Raw genomic sequence first — 19534 nt, forward strand, 5'->3', positions numbered from 1 at the left:
AATATTAGCCTCTGTGACCTTGACCACAGTGACCTCAAACCTCATCAAAAGGTAGAAGTCCATGCAAGGCACCTACATGCCAAATATGAAAGCGATTGGTAAAGTAATGAAGGCGCTATGAGAAACGGTAGCAAAAGTGTGACAGAAGGCAGTCTATTATTAGCCCCGGTGACATTGACCCCAGTGACCTCAAAGCTCACCAAAAGGTATAGGTCTATGCAAAGTACCTACATGCCAAATATGAGAGCGATGGGTAAATTATTGAAGGCGCTATGTGAAACGGTAGCAAAAATGTGACGGAAGTAAGGAAGTAAGGAAGGAAGGACAAACTGGCAACTATATACTAATTTCGGCGAGCATAAAAATTGAAACACAACTTCGGCGTTTACTTGTAAAAATGCAAACAACAATCTACTTTATTCCTATAAGAATAAATTGTTATATTTAAAATAAACTTCGGCGTTTACTTGTAAAAATTCAAACAACAATCTACTTTATTCCTATAAAAATAAATTGCAATATTTAAATAAAACAACAATTTATCTCACCTAGCATAAACAAGTATCAAAAATGTAATTGAAACTAAAATAACTTACCCAAATGCCATATGTTATGGACACTTACGTCCCAGCTAGTGCTCTAGTCTCAAAGCTGTAACTGTCGTGTAGGTCAAATAGTCTGTCGATTTATACGTGAAACCGCCCAGCAGCGTTTACCGAAAAATCGAGGAACATTCTCTCCATGAACTCAAACTGAACAACTTTTCTTCAACTGACCAAAAAAAATAGACATAAATCGACCATGTACACATCACCCGAGTCTAACTTTACAGAAAAAAATAACAATTTACAAAAATATGAAGATCGAAGTTTCTTAAAACTTAACGTATTTAAACGTGTTTTGGCTTAAAATGTATCTTCTACCACACTGAATAATGTGGCTAACTAAAACTTGCTTAAAACCCCTATTATAACCACCAAACAGAAAATTCTGAAAACTTACATAACTTGACAAATGTAAAGTTCTATACAAATGAGGCCCGATTATTAACATAAAACAACATAGAAATCGGATCTATCGTTACATTATTCATGTTCTTGTTTTTATCGGCATGCTTTATAGATATAGCAAATACAAATAATGTATGGTAAAGCTCGTTAGTGATGTGCCTTCTAATCTTAAGGTCTTAGTATTAAGCGAATAATTTTTCTTTTAACTTTTTAGATTAGATTAAAGAAAAGCACCACACTAGAGCTATGTCAATCGACATATAAATATCTAACTGATATGGAACGATATGTGAGTTCTAGTACAACGAATGGACTGAGGATAGTATAAGTAAGGTTGTTGTTGTTTGATACTTGTCTATATGATCTTAAATATATTTGAATAGTATACTATATATACGATGGAGTCAATGTCTTGGTAGTTTCGTTTACAAAACTTCCATTAAAACTGTATGCCCAGGCCTACGCACAGTATATTCAATTACATTGTTACGTGACCGAAGCTGTTTACATGTACATGCAGCATTATATCGGGTTACATAGTATTCTTACCAATCAAACACGATCGAGATTAGTTCATCTAAAGACAAATGATTAAATCATGGTATTTTTATCAACTACAACGAACGTTTTAGCAGAAAACGTGGTGTTAATTATTCAGCGATACAGTGTAAGAGAAATTATTGATTCACTCTCTTTTAAAATATGCTAGTCAGCTTTTGTTTGTACCTACCGCGCGTGCTCAAATATCAGAAAAACTCAGACTGGAGAGTTCCCAATAACAACTATTGTATCTATAACCACAGGTGGAAGTAGCGTATCCTGTTTAGTATATGGGCCCAGGAGCCCAATATATTCACAAAAAAATATATAATCATGTTTAATTAGAGTTAATGACCTTGTTATGATTCCAATATCAGAGTTTTTTTTTTTTCATGGTTCTTGGTCAATTTTTCTCTCTTTAAACATGACTTTATATATTTATTTGAATATATTGGGCTCCTGGGCCCATATACTATCCAGGGTACGTTACTTCCACCTGTGTCTAAAACGTGTATTTCGTGTCATTTTAACCAATTTTTTATGCATTAAATGATGTTAATATTGAGTGCCTCACCAACAGTGTGATTTGCGCCAACCTATTTCTATGTGTATATCTTAAATGATAAAACCCAAACACACGGCGATTATTCGAAAATGATACCAAAAAGATTGATTGCTACCTCAACGCGAACGAGACCAACCTTTTGAAGCTAAAATCCAAAACTTACAACGTTTCAGAAGAGCTGGAATACTTAATTTAAAAAAAAACACGCGGCATAACCCTTCTCATTTTTTATGAATTAGCTGTGTCAAATTACCGCGCATGTGATATTAATTTATACTCTATTGTTTGGATGGTTCGCCTATATGATATTCATTATTGTTACATATACGAATATGTTAAATAAATGAAAAAATCGATACACATGTTTTATTACGTTTGCATGTCATGTTACTTATAAACGCAGTTTAATAAAACGCGTGGAACAAATAATTTCTTCAAATGTAACTGTAGCGTTCAAAGAAGTATATACTTTCCTCTTAAACAATTCGGAATTAAATACTTATTAATAAACAAAATGTGCAAACGTTCAGACAAAGTGTTACCTTGAATTCAACGATGACGATATGGTTTTATATTTGGAAAAACGCGAGTTAAAGATTCATTAACGTTTAATATTACTCGTTACGAATTCAGTCAAGTTACCACTTCCTTAATTTATTTACTTGATTTATTGTAACATTAAAATAAGTTCAATATAGTTGATTAAACACTCCTTGGCTATAGTCATCTATTGGTTATTTTTTTAAGAAATTACAATAATGACATTTAAGTTGTATTCTATGAAGTTAAAGCGTTTAAGATGCAATACAAGTGAACACATCTGCAATTACTATTATCGTTGATAACAATCACAATATGCCCAGATGTACATACTACGATTCAAATTCTTTTCTCTGATAAAGTGTATTGTTATTGATTTTAATGCGACAATGCATAAATCCGTCTGTTTCCTGTATAGCAATCGCAAAGTGTGGGTTGGAATTTCAATAGCTTGGTCTCATAAGTACCCTATGATTTCTGCATCTTCATATTACTAACTGCTTTGTCATATCCTGCTTTGTCATATCAATGCTATCCAATTTTCTTCAAACGTTTATTGAAGCTATTTAAATGTCATTGACTTGCTTAAATGTATTCAACACACATTCAGCAAATGCGACAGAAATGCCAGATTTAAAAAAATCCGGACTTTCTGAATAACGTCAATATTGCATTAATATAAGTTTGCTTTAAACAAGTAATAAGTGAATCCAATACACGAATATAAACATTCGCAATGTTAAGTTATAAACACCTTTAGATATACTTCTGCTGTTTTCGATCGGATATTCTGTCACTGGAGCAACTAGTTCAGTGATTCGATTTATGCTCGGTAAACAAATGAACACAATTATGTGTTATATTTTCGGATCACCATTATAATGTTTAGAAATAATTGCCTGACATAGACGAGCATTTTTGGAACTATTGAATTAAAAGACTGCGGCCATGTTGTTGGACTACAATTTTATATAACCAAAGATTTTACACTGATTTGACTTGCATAATTTATCCAATTAATTATAATTTCAATAAATGTGTCAAGTAGTATACCGCTATATATGCAATTTATATATTGCCTTAATTATGTAACTGTGAGCTCCTGTCTATTTTGCAATACTGTTAATTGTAAAATGTGACTTGCTTACATTAGCCATATATTAATTACTTCAATATATAAACGTGTATTGCTATGTATGCAATAAAGACTGTTGTGTTAGGCTTTTCATTACGCAGTTAATAGATCGTGTATGCAATTCAATATTGTACACCATTCATTATGATCTGTTTTATATTCTGATGAACAACGATGTAGAGGAGGATGCCCGTGACCACTACATACATATTGACGAGGCAAATAAATTATATAGAACTGAAAAAAGGGAATAGAATAAAAAAATCCATTCGCAACAGGACAGCCGAGCGCTATCTGTCTATTCTTGGTTTAATATTAATACATTTGTATGTTGTTCCTGATATGTAAGAAAATCATTTTCATTTGAACAAGTATGTGTTGGTGTTGTTTAAAATAAAACACAAAGGCTTTCCGTGCCACAACGAAAGCGAAAGTAGGCAATGTTTAAGTAAGATTGACGATAATTACTATATAGCGTACATTGAACGTAAAGTTTTGATGATAAAGATGATATCAATGATATTAGATATTTGACATATTACGGAAAAGCTATGTTAAAAAGTCATCAAAGTGGCATGTATGCACGATTGTTCCACCACCCTCGTCATCATTCCATCATTGATAGAGTTTGTGATAAGTGTTTGGACCTGCGGAATACTGTGAACCTGTAGCTGGATATATGCTTCAACTTATGGACCACCTCTTTTTATGCACAAATGTTTTTACAAGTTTTAATTTTTGATTTTCTTATTTGTTTTGTGAATTACGATCATCCATTTTTCATGTTTATAACAGACAGGCAGCCGAGAATGAACAAAGAGGCAGCATTTTGACAGAGAGGCCACTGATATGCATCTACACCGTGGGAAAGTGTCGTCCCTGATTAGTCTGTGCGGACTGCACAGACTTATCTGCGAAGAAACTGTTCGCAGATGCATTAAACCCCCTTTTCGCAGAGCACGGCATATATATTTGACGTATCTTACACATAGTCAATTGATTAGAGAGATGCAAAAAATGCTTCTTTTAGCGTTGAGGATAAAAACACAAACGCAGTTGAAAGGTCGCCACCATGTTTAAGTGATATTACGGGCATTTTTCACTCATTGTTGAATTGAGCTGAAAAAAATTATAGGTCAAAAGAGTAAGTTTAAATGTGGTTACTGACCAATTAACTTCAACTCATCATGCTACCGGATGTTTATTAAAAATATATTTTATATACGATATTTTACATGACTCACCCAGTCCTCTAAGCCGAAATGATCCGTAAAACAAAAGTGTGTATTTGTGTCGTTTGAACGAATCTGCACTAAAACTAAATTTAGATTCACATCGTACATGCATGATCAGTTGTCAAACGAAAGTACGGTTGATATTCAAATGCATTTTTTTTCTCTTTCCGGGATGTTGTTTTAGTATGTTGATGCTGCATCAACAAATATAAGTGTATATGAAGAGAAAACACCAAAAAATAAACAACGGTTGAGATAGACACCTATAAACTGTTAGATGCCCATAATATCACTTTAATCAGCGCGTATGCATAATTTGCGCGTTGGAAAAGTATAGTTTCACGTACGCAGTGCGCTCATAATCCCAATATTATTACTAACAACCTACATACATAACATGGTGACAACACTGAAGAGACATACACTCGAGAAGAAAAGTACAATCATAATCAGTGGGAAAAATGCAAGATATCGTCATCATCAAATTTCGAATGTGAAATACTGTTTCGGATTGAAATTTAGCCAATATGTACTAAAGTACTAATATATTTAGTTTTCTTCTATAATACCATGTACTGTTCTTGTTGAGCTTTAATCGGTGTAATGGTTGCCAAATATGTACTTGTACTGCATTGTGTGTTTAGCTAAATCTCTAATAGCTTCACGTTTTAAATGTATTGTACTGTTTCTTAAATACCATTATTACTTTATTTTATTTGATTGCGCCATACATATTTTCACATGTTGTTTTGTATCAAAACGACGTATCCCTTAGGGATGCCTTAGCTCGCCTTTAATGCAAAGGTAAGTGAACACTACACTTCTTATTTATATGCATACATGAACAGAAAATGATGTTTTGTGTTCGAGCCATTTTTATACAGTTCAAGGCTGAATTCCGAAATAAATTAACAAATATCAGCATCATAATGAGTCGTTCAAATAGAGGAACATATCATTCACAATTATGGTTAATATAATCAATTATATCAAATAAGGGTACTTGTGTGAAAAACAGTTAGAAAAATATCAAATTTGTATTTACCATCAAATTATTTTTGATATATTCCTGATCTTGCTATTGAAAAGTAATACTTACATTATTTACACATTTAGAAGTGCCGAGCTTGCCAACGGAGGCATCCGTACCATATAAACCACGTGGCTTAAGTATCCAGACATCTTGTATGAGTCGAATCACAACCTCTGAGAAAGTATGGTGAAAAGGGGATTGACCATAATCAAACGCGCTATTTTAATATGAAGCTTTATAAAAACGTGTTTGTTGTGTGTTTGTGAAAATCGTAATTTATTTGGAGTTTCATATTAAACCAATCTAAACAATACAGTCTCACGCCTTCGAATATAAAAAAGTGGCGGGTCAATAAAAACAAACATAACATATAGCATTCTTAACTCTTCGCGTGTTGTTTTCATGTTCATCGTTTTACTTGTGTGGTAAAAACATAAATATATTGTTTACATTTTGATCTTAATAGCGCAATAAAGTTTGTATAGCAATTTGCAAAAGTGTTATAATGGGCATTGGGCAAATGAATGCATTTACAAGCAAAGTTATTCATTGAACATTTCGAATAAAAGGTTCATTGGCAAATTTAAAGAAGCATTCAATTTATGTTGAATATTGATATGCTTTTGTTGTTGTTATAGCAACAACATATGCATCAGTAGCAGAAGCAGTAGGCGTTGTAGAATTTATATTATTAATTATTGTTTTAGTAGTAGTAGTAGTAGTAGTAGTAGTAGTAGTAGTAGTAGTAGTAGTAGTAGTAGTAGTAGTCGTAGTAGTAGTAGTAGTAGTAGAAGTAGTAGTAATAGTAGTAGTAGTAGTAGTAGTAGTAGTAGTAGTAGTAGTAGTAGTAGTAGTAGTAGTAGTAGTAGTAGTTATATAAGTAGTAGTAGTAGTAGTAGTAGTAGTAGTAGTAGTAGTAGTAGTAGTAGTAGTAGTAGTAGTAGTAGTAGTAGTAGTATTGGTAGTAGTAGTAGTAGTAGTAGTAGTAGTAGTAGTAGTAGTAGTAGTAGTAGTAGTAGTAGTAGTGGTAGTAGTAGTAGTAGTAGAAAGCAAGATCTTAATTGAAGTATAAAACTACAGTGTCAGACAGCTTTCGATCCCATTATGGTTTGCGCTCTAACAGATTTTTTTTACACCGACCTGTCATAGACGTATTCACGGAGATAAACTCTACTGTTTCAAATTAACAGAAACCATAACTTCTGTTTTATTTATTTAATCACACTCGATTTAGTATTTTGTAATACTAGTTAACATCACATGTTTGAAACAGGGACTGTAAGGAAACAATATTCGGCAGATTAAAATGGACGGATAACAGTACCCCGAAGATGATAAATCTACATTTGCCGCTATGTAGCCAATAGGTTTGAAACAAGCCCGCGCTATGTAGCCAATAGGTTTGAAACAAGCCCGCGCTATGTAGCCAATAGGTTTGAAACAAGCCCGCGCTATGTAGCCAATAGGTTTGAAACAAGCCCGCGCTATGTAGCCAATAGGTTTGAAACAAGCCCGTTTGGCATAACTGATAGAAAAGAAATGTACAAGTTAATCGGTAATTGTGATTAAACATAATCACATTGTATTTGAATTCTATACCATTATTTCTAAAATCAAGCCTGTTGGGAATGCCAAAAATGGCGAAACGTGTTTTAATTTATAACGATATACGATGTTATTTTATTGTAAAAACAAATATTGCAAATATTGTACATGTATATGACCTAAGCAGTTAATCTATTTTTTGACGTGTTCTTTAAATCTAGTAATTCTAAATGTTATGTGGTATGCTTAGTCGATTCTTGTATAAGCATTCGGTCACATTTGCTCAAATGCAGTTCAGTTTCTCTCCTGATAATGTGTCAATAGTTTTAATATTCCTATATGTATAGGTCGTTATTGTACTGTTTCGAGCCTATGGGAACAGTAAAAACAATGTTGTTCAAGCGTTTTGTAAAAGGCATGAAAGGCTGTAAGGAAAAAGCACTGTGACGATGAGACTTGTATGAACTTTGAAATTAAGCAACAACCCTCAAACTCGCTCTTAAGCTGGTAGAATATATCTGTATATAACCGTAAAATTATTCGTAATAATTTTAATAATAAAAATTTACGGACTGCACGGGCTTATCTTGGTCGACACTTTACGCACGTTCATTAAACCCCATTTTCACAGAGCACGGTCCAATTAATCTTCCTTACACATCCAGCACTACCAGAGCCGTGCAGACCCTTCTTGTAATCACTTGTGGATTTACAAAATAGTATATAATATGTAACATATTATGGACCGTTATCTGTGAAAGGGGGTATATTGCATATGCGTGAAGTGTCGTCCCAGATTAGCACAGGCAAATGAGGGACGATACTTTACGCTATAGTTCTGTATGCCTGTGCGGACTCCACAGGAATATCACGGACGACACTTTACGCACATGCATTAAACCCTCTTTTCACAGAGCGCGGTCCATTATAAAATATATGAGAACTATAAAGCAGAGATAAGTATAATTATTAACCTCGAAGTGCTGTCCGTAAACAACAACAACAACAACAGCAACAACATTTATTTCAGCAATAAAGCTTATACAAGCTCTTAGCCTACACATATACATTTTATATATACAAGTAATGGAAGATGTGGATTAGATGTTAAATTCAACATATAGTGATAGTGCAAAACATATGTAATATATTCGTTTGAAAAAAATATATTCAACATTGACAACAATATAATATTAAGAAGTACAGTATTCATTCACTGAAAATTGTGTTAGTATTCAGCAACAAGTTAAAGAAATAATTAAAAATCAAATTATTTTAATACGAGAATGACGGTCATTGTTTTTTATAAAATTTTACAATTTCTGAAAGTTGATATAACTATCATAAATAATTAATAGCTTTGCCATTAAGAAACAAGAAATATCTTTAAAAAAGATATACGGCGTTGATTGTGGTCGATGTTTATGAACGATCAAAAGTTATCTCTATGAGATAAAAAGTAGCGGATGCCTTTTTTCTGCGCAGTTGTTAGCTACATCATAAGCAAATCAATTACGGGGTGTTGCGCCAGATTTCGTGGCTTATTTTGCTTTATGTGATATTATTACTCATCTATATTTACAGAATAGAAAAACACAAGAAACATGAAAATAAACGAGTGCATATATAGGTCAGCCGGCAATACTCGAATCTTATTTAATTGCATAATTATAGTATAGCGAATTATTGTGGTCATGCTTAATAAACTGGTCTAAATGGATAAATATTTCTAATTAATTTTATCAAAATGGGTCCTTATCATGCAAATTTTGAAACTATATTAAAAATCGATGATTGACATACCACAATAATATCGCCGAATATCTTTATTTAGTATCTTTCTGATCAAAACAGACTTCAAGTGCACAAAGTTTACGAGACGGCGTTTATATAAAGATTTCTGCAACTGACCGCAAACTGACCTTGATACCTTGCGGATTGGAATGCAATGCATTACAGTCACTACGTTATTGTCAGTAAGACACAATGATCGCAACCCCTTTTGCGAACTCCGGTGATGAACTGTATATAAACTCTGACTTTCACAAAATGACCGCGTATTGACCCGAAACCTCGCGGGTTGAAATGCAATGCAAGTAAGTACTAAATATGACAACATAGCCTTTAGTTAAACGCTTTTGCGCTGGTAATTCTCTGAAAATAAAAGGTGACGCACAAACTGTATTTATGTCGAAAATTGATTGTAAAACTGTTCTATCTATTGGGCCTTTTCATTAGAGATAAAATTGTTTCATGCAGTAAAACAGTGTTACAAAGACGCGGATATGTTTCCAATGTTCTGGTGTTATACTCAAATCAGCCAATGGAATAAATGAAGTGTATTCATTCGTACCTAGCCGCGGGAAATTTTATTTGAGTATTATTGGACACTTACAAAGGTCAAGTCAGGGTGAAAAGCTGGCTTATTCAGCTTACGCCGAAAAAATGCAAAATGAAACAACAAGTTGAGTAGAAACAAATTAGCATTGTTTATAATGCTATTCAAATTTATAAGGAATGAGAAATTGAATTTGAGTTAAGGTATGTTGTGCGTGAAATATAAGATGTAATAATGTTAAAGGGATGTTACTTTCTTAAAGACTAATTACGTATCTAGTAGGCGTTGTAAATTTGCAGCTTCATATATAAACTTTGCTAGACTAATTGTGTCTTGTTCTGTGAAAGCTGATCATAATGCATGTGCGTAAAGTGTCGTCCCAGATTAGCCTGTGCAGTCCGCACAGGCTAATCAGGGACGACACTTTCCCATTAAATGGTATTTTCCGTTTAAAGGAAGTCCCTTTTTACCGAAAATCTAGTTTAAGCGGAAAGTGTCGTCCCTGATTAGCCTGTGCGGACTGCACAGGCTAATCTGGGACGACACTTTACGCACATGCATTATGCCCAGTTTTCTCAGAACAAGACACAATTAGTAAAGTTTGATTTTCACTGGACATCAGTCTTTGAACCTTTGAAATTGTTGGTAAAGTTTTCTGCTCAGGTGCGTATGGAGCAAACTAGTAAGAAATGGTACTCAGTTTCTACAATATTCATATTACATAATTTGCACTTACGGTTTTCTTATTCAATATTATTGTATAGCCCCTTTCATTTCTAGGTTATGCGATGATAAACGGAATCTGCTTAGGGTTATTTTATATTTTGGTTCATTAATTTTGTCCAAATAACATTCTAACGATAAAGTATGTTTGAATAAACAGTACGTAGAGAGACGGGTAGAGCTGTTAATCACGCCGTGCCATGTTTGAGTATAATTGTCTAATATTCGTTGTTTGCATTGTATAAATTGAGATTCTGTTATGTTTTGGTCTACCCATAATTCGGATATACCGATGCTGTCGAGAATGGATTTTACATGCTATGCCCAGTTTTGATTGTTGTATGTATGTCCATTTTCCGTATCGTGTTTTAGCATATTGTATGTGATTTTTATCAAAATACCCTCATTTGATGATAGTAGTTTGAACCAGTATTTAATAATGTTTATGTTCCGTATTTCATTAAAGGGTATTCTTCCTAATTCTCCATACAACGCGCTAAAGTTGGTTGATTTATTTACACACAGTAATTTCCTTAAATATTTCGTGTGTACGGCTTCAATATCTTTCGCCTTTGTTGTACCCCATATTTCAGACGAGTAATTCAAAATAATTGGTACTAAGATATCAAAGAGTTTGAGTTTGCTTTTTGTTCTGAAATCATACATGTTGAGCACTGAGAAAAGTCGGTGCATTGATTTTGACGCATGGTCTGCTATGCATTTTTGCGTTCTGTTGAAGTTACCGTTTTTAAATAAGTGTACCCCCAGATATTTAAAGGAAGTAACGACTTCTAGTTTTTCGCCATACAGAAAGATATTGATGTTTGTGTAATGTGTACCTTTTTCGAAAATTAACACTTTTGTTTTAGCTGTATTTATTTTTAATTTCGATGCATTACAGTATGCTTCTATGTCTGTAAACATGTGTTGTAGTGAGTTTGGTGACGTTGCGAATAAAATTTGGTGACATCAGCATACAAAATAAGAAATTATTTCAACTCGTCTTTATTTAATAAACCATCTAAATCTGTAGTTATGTTCTCCAACATGTCATTAACGAACATCATGAAGAGCAGTGATGAACTGGAATCACCTTGTTTCACCCCTTGGTGTTCCGAGATTAGGTCGGGCAAGTTATGATTGAATTTAATTACTGATTTCACGATACTATACATCGCTCTTTCAGCGTTTATCATTTTTAAACTCACATTTTCCGTTATCAATTTTTGCAAACGTAGCGTGTGATTGATTTTATCATAGCATTGTTGATAGTCGATAAAAATTGTGTATAATTGTTGGCCTGAGTTTATTATTTTTGATATAATTGCGTTTAGTATAAATGTGCAATCTGTTGTGCTTTTGATAACCAAACTGGCAGTTAATGATTTTTTGGTGTTTGTTTGTCCAGTTTGTTAAACGGTTGAGTAGCAATTTTGAGCATATTTTTGCTAGGATATTTTTCAAGGTTATACCCCTATAGTTTTTTGTTTCATTTGATTTCCCGCCCTTATATAAATGGACAATGTATCCGAGATCCCAGTCTTCCGGGTATTCGGCATGGTTGAAAAGTTTGTTGTATATTGCTAGGAGGTTTGGTGCTGATACACTAAACGATGATTTAATTAGTTCTTCAGATATATTATCAGGCCCACGAGACTTATTATTTTTTATGGAATACAGCTGCATTGAGCAAATTCAATGTGAATTCTTTATCTTAATCAATATCCGTAGATTCGGTAGTAGCAACATTTTCATTGATTTGTTCGGGCTGTTCGCCTAATAAGTTTTTAAAGTGCGTATAAAAGTCATCTACTATTATCCTGTCATCCTTGTTTCGTGCTTGTTTAAAGCATGTTTTAAGGATTTCCAGAAATGTTTTAGATTTGCTTTTGCCTTCTGATTTTTTTGTATTTTGCTTTAGATTTCTTTCGTATTTTGTTGTACTTTGTTCTTATATTTACAAAGTGTGTTTTGTTTTCATCTGCTTTTAATTTGATGAATATGTTTCGTGCGCGTTTGAATTCTTTTTAAGCTGTGTTGCAGTGATAATCAAACCATTTCTGGGAATCTGCTTAGTTTCGAAAATGTTTGTCGTGGTTAATATTAACTTTTTTCCAAATAAAGCTACTGCATTGTCATAAATATCGTAGTGAAATGTTTTCTTTGTTTTCATCAAACAAATTGATGTTCACTTTCGATGAGTCTTTCAATTTTCCAACAAAACTTGAGTTAAAAACAATTTTAGTTTCCTCTTTGTATTCACCGGTTGTGATATGTCTAGTTTTGGTGTTACATTTTAAAGAAAAGTAAACACCTGCGTGATCGGTAAAGCTTTGCCAAATGAGTATTTGAAATTCGTATATATTATCAACATAATTTGAATTTATAATAAGATAATCTTTTATATTCAAGCCTCTATTTGAGACTTAAGTAAATTGATTTTCCTGCTCTTTGTTGAGACGACCATTAACGATAATATGATTAGTAGCCCTGCATAGATAAATTAGCCTTTTTTCCGTTACAATCAATTACCTTGTCCGGATTGTTGCGTATTACTGGGAAATGTTTATTTGTATTTTCTGTATCTATTTCTTCAAATAGTCAAGGTACTTATCATACTCTAGTATATCTGATAAGTTACCTGTTCGGGCATTGAGGTCACCCGTTATGCATGTTTTTCGGGCTGGTCATATTTCTCAACCCCCTTCTCAATTTTATAAAAACAAATCGAAATCTTGGTCAATTAAAACTTTCGAATTGACAGGTGGGATGTAAGTATGACACAGATACATATCCGACCCTACAGAAAATAAATCTTGTTTTAATTTTAGCCACACTATTCCATATTGATTAGTTTCTACAATGGAAATATTATCTGATAACTCATTTTTATAATAAATTGAAAGTCCACCGCTAAAGCTTTGTTTGCACCAGAACGTTTATTACCGTAAACATGGTAGCTAATATACCCATTAATGTCAGTATTAATCGGTTGCTTTTTGTTTAGCCAAGTTTTAGAAAGTAATATTAGATAATATTTTTAACGTATTCTTGAAAGTCAACATCATTTATTTTTCTGGCGAGTCCATTCACGTTCCACGCTATAACATTTAACTTTCCTTCCTTGTCCTAATATGTAACCTCCTTGAACTGACTGCTTCCATATTCGCGTGATAAAAGTTTTGCACCGGCCCACTTCACTTGTTTACCAGCGCTCTTTTCACGGTTAAATAGAGCGTTATTTTCCCGCCTCTGCTGCAGCACTGCTTTGGTTTGCTGAATTCCGATGCCCAGTCGGCGGTTTTGAGGTCATTTGTTTTGGGGATTGCCGTTGTCCGTACCAATTCTCGTTGTTGGTAGTAGTGGAATTTGGCCACTATCAGTCTGCATTTTTCCGTTACTGGGTTTACCAGGTCTGTGAACTCTGTCTTATGTTATGTTCTCAACTAATCGAAGCTTTTCTGAAATTATAGATATCACAATTTTCATGTGAAACTTAGGGGCAACCATAAAACAATAGATTTTCTCTCATGCTTCTTGCTACGAGGTTGTTCATTTGTTTGCTCGTTTTCATCTACATGTGTCAGTATTGTTAAATACATATTATCAAACCAATCACATACAATCACATATATAGCACAAATGTGCATTTGTTTCATGGCCTGAAAAAGCAACTAGCTTGTTGACCCGTTGTTAAACATTTATTTTTAACCTGGAATTACTTTTTGCAAGCATTAACACTAAATAGGTAATACGGGCAAAAGCCCGCGAAGCGGGCGTTGACCGTTCATACATATGGGAATTAAGACATAAAATTACATAAGAATACCACATATGGATACGTCTAAAAAAAATTTGCCACGCGACATATATTTTCGCAATGCTATTTATGAACTTGAACAAATCAAAAACACTTTGACATATGCTAAATCACATGTAAATACATACCTCAGAAAAGTTATATCAATGACATCATAATTGTGTAGCGAATCGCACTAAATATTCTCGCATTATTTGGTTTTCTTCGCAACCGTTCCAGAATTAGGTCATTACTCAATTATTTTCCCTGAATGCTCTTCTTCAGTGGGTATAAGCCGAAGACTGGTTCACTACATATAGTAACAGTCTTCACCGAACACAATTTAGGGGAACATAACCCGTCTTTAATATATTGCCGAATCTCCGATTTCTGTCGAATTTATTTGCTTTGATCTTTTCGATATCTTATTGTTATTATTATCCTGACAAATCACAAACGCTTGTTAAAAAATTATTAGTTTTAAACACTATAGTTGGCATCTCTATTCTTCAAGTATTCTCGCGGTATTTCAATAACGACACCCTACTGTTTATGTATCAGAATTTGTGACGCATTTTCCATTCGCTCTCAGAAAGAAGTTTTACGTTTGATCATGAGCAATATTCTGGTAAGTTGTCGTTGTTACCCACCAGAAACACATTAATTCACAAATTTTTAAGATATTCAGATCTAACTTTTTAGTCTTTTAGCTTTAATTTTTAAAGTATTTTCACCTCGTCTGCTCGCACTTTACCGATATCCCAAAAGGTTACATATCACTATAAATAGTTTAGGCCTAAAACCACAAAATCCGATACCGTTGGAATTTTCGTACCACAATCTTACGTAAAAAATCTTCCAGATTCGTAATCAACAAAAAACAAGACATTTATAAATTGTCTGCATTATTGATCAAATTTTAAGATATTTGTTGGTTTTCCGTTTTTAGAAGCTGTTCTGCCAAGGCAAGAGCTGGGCATTATACAAGCCATTATATCCAGCAAAACTGACAGTTTTGGTTTACAGAAATCAACAAAGGAGGGATTCCCGAACTATCAAAATTTCCAAGCTATACACACAGTTATTATCTGTGGTGATCTTTATTGGTTCTGTTTGTTTACTTGGATGGAACATGTGTGAATTTTTATAGAACTTTGAAAAGTCTATATATGTCTATCTATAAACAAAAATCAGCTATGGTATAATAAGATCAGATGTGCAAACAATGTCAAAGGGTTGTTAAATTAACAATTTGAAGGCAATTATGCTGAAAAAATATGAAAAGTTTCAATGCAAATTTTGTCTGTATATCGACAAGTGTCTGCCGATTATTGTCAAACTAGTAATACAAAACTTACCACAAGTATGTAAAAGCACTAAGTACCAGTGATCATTTTTAGTAAGATAGTGTAATTCTAAACAGTAGCAAATAGCTTGTTTAGTAAATGCATAATGCAATTAATATGATTTCCGTTCTATTGTGTAATTAATAAATTGGTTGTTACTTGCTAATCCATGATAAATGTTTTATGGCTAGTGCAAAACCAGCAATGTTAATTTTGTAAAAGGTAATACAATAACACCACTTTGTAATTTCATATACGTAAATATTCTTGAAATGTAGGTTGATGAGTTTTACTTATTTTGTAACTATTATTTTATGTGCAAATAAATGATGTGAAGTGTTTTGTATATCCACACAATACCACATATCTTTTTATATATGTACTGTATTCTGTGTTATTTGAATGTTTAAATAAAAAAATATGGATGATATAACATGATGCATTCTAATATTTGCATTCAAATTGTAACTGTAGAGCTAAGTGTATGCAGTTTAGACTGTGATTTTAGAATTGCTACAAAATGGCTAGTTTTTTAGTGGCGACACAATTTCAACTATTCAACAATAGTTTGCGAAAGAAAATTAGAAACCTGCAAGATACCTGTATTTATTAAATATTTTAATTGCGAAACAAGTATGTTGTTATGCTGTTACACATAATTATACATTGATAATACATAAGAAGACAATTAGCGGTGTTAACGTTTCCCAACAGTAGAAATCATTCTTCTGATGAAGTCAGTGGTATACAGACGAAAGCTCCAGGTATGGCTTTCAATACGTAGTGTGTGTTATTTGGCAGTCTAAAACTTATTGGATTAAAAAAAATCCTGTCAAATTTGTCAATCAAAATTGATTTGACACATCACATGTACTGTATGCTAAATGCAACTGCTTTAGCAAGCTGTCAAGTTGAATTGAGACATTTGATGAAACAAACTGGTTCCTGGGTAGGACCAGTACTAAGTGTCTATATGACGTACCATGACGTCGAAAGTCTACAAGACCTTCTAGGTAGAACGAGAAATGTACTTCGACGTACAGTTTTCACCGACCCTTGAGTGTTAGCCAATCAGAAGACACCTTACATCTGTTGCTTTTAGAGATATTTGACATTGAACATAAGTATTATTATTATTTATACCAAATTATGCGACTATCGACCGCTTACTCATAGATATTGTGCGTATTTATTAAACATTTTTATTATTATAATTTATACCAAATTATGCGACTATCGACCGCTAACTTTTAGATATTGTGCGTATTTATTGACCTGGCGTGGCGGAATTAACCTCTGACTTATGCAAGTTATGGTTATCACAAAATACGACCAACGGAGAGGTTATAATACATTATTTATCCTGTTAATGCTTGGTACTGTTTGGTTACAGTTGGGAATTTCCTACGCAGTAATGCACTGGACGGTCGTGATACTCCGCCCCGCATGATCAATACATACTCACAATATGCTGAATAATTTTAATTTTAAAAAGGTAACAATTGAATCTTCTTCAAATTTGTATATAATCTATTTCAATGCATTAAATACTTGAAACTTCTATGTGTTGTTTTTTTGCCATTCTGATATTTTTATTCATTTTGTCCTCAATTAAAAAAGAGATTTTAAACATTTATTATGAATAAATCTGAAGAAAAAGCGGCTCAAGAGACTAGTGTTTTGATTGGCTGTTCAAAAAATGTGTACGTCGAAGTACAAACATGTATGTCGAAGTACAAATTGTACTTTGACGTACAAATATATACTTCGAAGTGTATTTTATATTTATGTCGACGTACAATTATTGTACTTTGACGTACATTTCTCTTTTTAACTTGTAGGTCTTCTTGACTTTCAACCCAAATGGTACGCCATAGTATGTCTTTAGGGTTATCTAAAGAATGCTCCCACTTAAGAGATCAATACAGAGACCTCCCAGTGACTAAGCCAGTTAGCAGACACCCCATCCACTATACCACAGACACCGAACCAGCTGTAAATTCCTGTGGCTAGAAAACAAAAAAATATAAGATGCTAGATCTTTAAGCTTGGAACATGTAACTTGTTTTAAGATTGATTTTTTTGGATGCTTTACTTAATTATTGCAACAATTATAATATTTTAAACACAATCATGTCAATATATTTATTAGAAATACATAGTTATCAAAAAAACTTAAAAAGCCTTTGCCCGTAAATTAGGTTGCACCTATAATCATATTAGGAAAAACTAACTTAAGTACACAATTAGTGTATACTTCGGTAGTTAACCGGCGTTACATTTGATGATATACAAATTAGGAACACATATAAATTATTTAACAAGCTGCTTGTGATGGTATCTAGCAAACGTTGGGTCAAATCGAATATAGGTAAAGTCAATACTTAATAAAGGTAACCGATCATTAACCGTTCATAAAATGCAAATATACTTCATATATTCCAATGAAGTCGTCTCGTCTTGATAGTCTAAATATTTAAAATATCACAGTTTTATCACACATGTAAATAAAAGTATTCTTTTTCTTCCAAGACGCCTCTCACTTTATCTCCAATATCTTGTAAATGTCATTTTTTTACGTGTACCTTACAACTGAAACTCTTGTATCGGATTTTCCATTATTTTCAATACTGTTATTATATGTTTATAATTTAAAGTCCAATTATGTTCGCCTGACACCATGCAACGGTAACGTCACCGAGGGAAAAGAACTATATGTCGCGTTCAGAGGAAAATGGTTATAATTCATGTGCGTAAAGTGTCGTCCCAGATTAGCCTGTGCAGTCCCCACAGGCTAATCAGGGACGTAACTTTCCACTTTTATGACATTTTTCGTTTAAATGAATTTTCTTCTTAGAAAAAATCCTACTTAGGCGGAAAATGTCGTCTCTGATTAGTCTGTGCGGACTGCACAGGCTAATCTGGGACGACACTTTACGCACATTCATTATGCCCAGTTTTGTCAGAACGCGACTCATATTTTTACTTCGGGTCAAAATATTCTTAAACATGTACCTGTTATAAATGCTGTATGAAAATCAATGTATAACAACCACTTATATGTAAAATAAATATGTTTAAACTAAATTAAAGAACCAATTACACCTCATGTTAAATATTGACGTTTACTGCTTATAGGTCAGACAAAACTCGTGTCAGAGTCATAAAAATATGAGAACGTCGTGCTGTCGTTTTTCACACCATTGTTTTTTTGAAAATCTTTCTAATTTGATTTCAATTTTGTTTAAGCGGAACTTAAGTCTTTCACGGAAAATAAACTTTATTTGTTGTCGCGTTCTCATTTATTTCTTCCTATATATGTCAAGATTCGACATTGCATGACAAAGCAATCAATGCAAGATCTCTTTTTTATAGGGATGTTGTGGAGTTCTTATATTAGTAGGATACACTCGAATATTTATTTTAAAATGTAAACCCAGGAGTCATTGACAAGAAATGTGTAAACTGCATGTTTTTAATTATTGTCTTTTTCAACCATCGACATTTCCGATTTCTTGCTAATATCAAATCAAATTAAGATGATTGCCAAGCGGGTTCTTCCACGTGAACTTTCTCTGCTAGCGGATAGTCTGAACGAAGCACACTTGTTTAATGAAACACGCATGATAAAAACGTAGTGAGTGTTCAAGCAATAACAGCCTGTTGTTCGCTAAGAAAGAGTTTATAAAAATAATGAGATTACATATTTGCTACATATACCATTG

This window comes from Dreissena polymorpha, chromosome 15 (genome assembly GCF_020536995.1).
Source record: "Dreissena polymorpha isolate Duluth1 chromosome 15, UMN_Dpol_1.0, whole genome shotgun sequence".
Taxonomy (NCBI): domain Eukaryota; kingdom Metazoa; phylum Mollusca; class Bivalvia; order Myida; family Dreissenidae; genus Dreissena; species Dreissena polymorpha.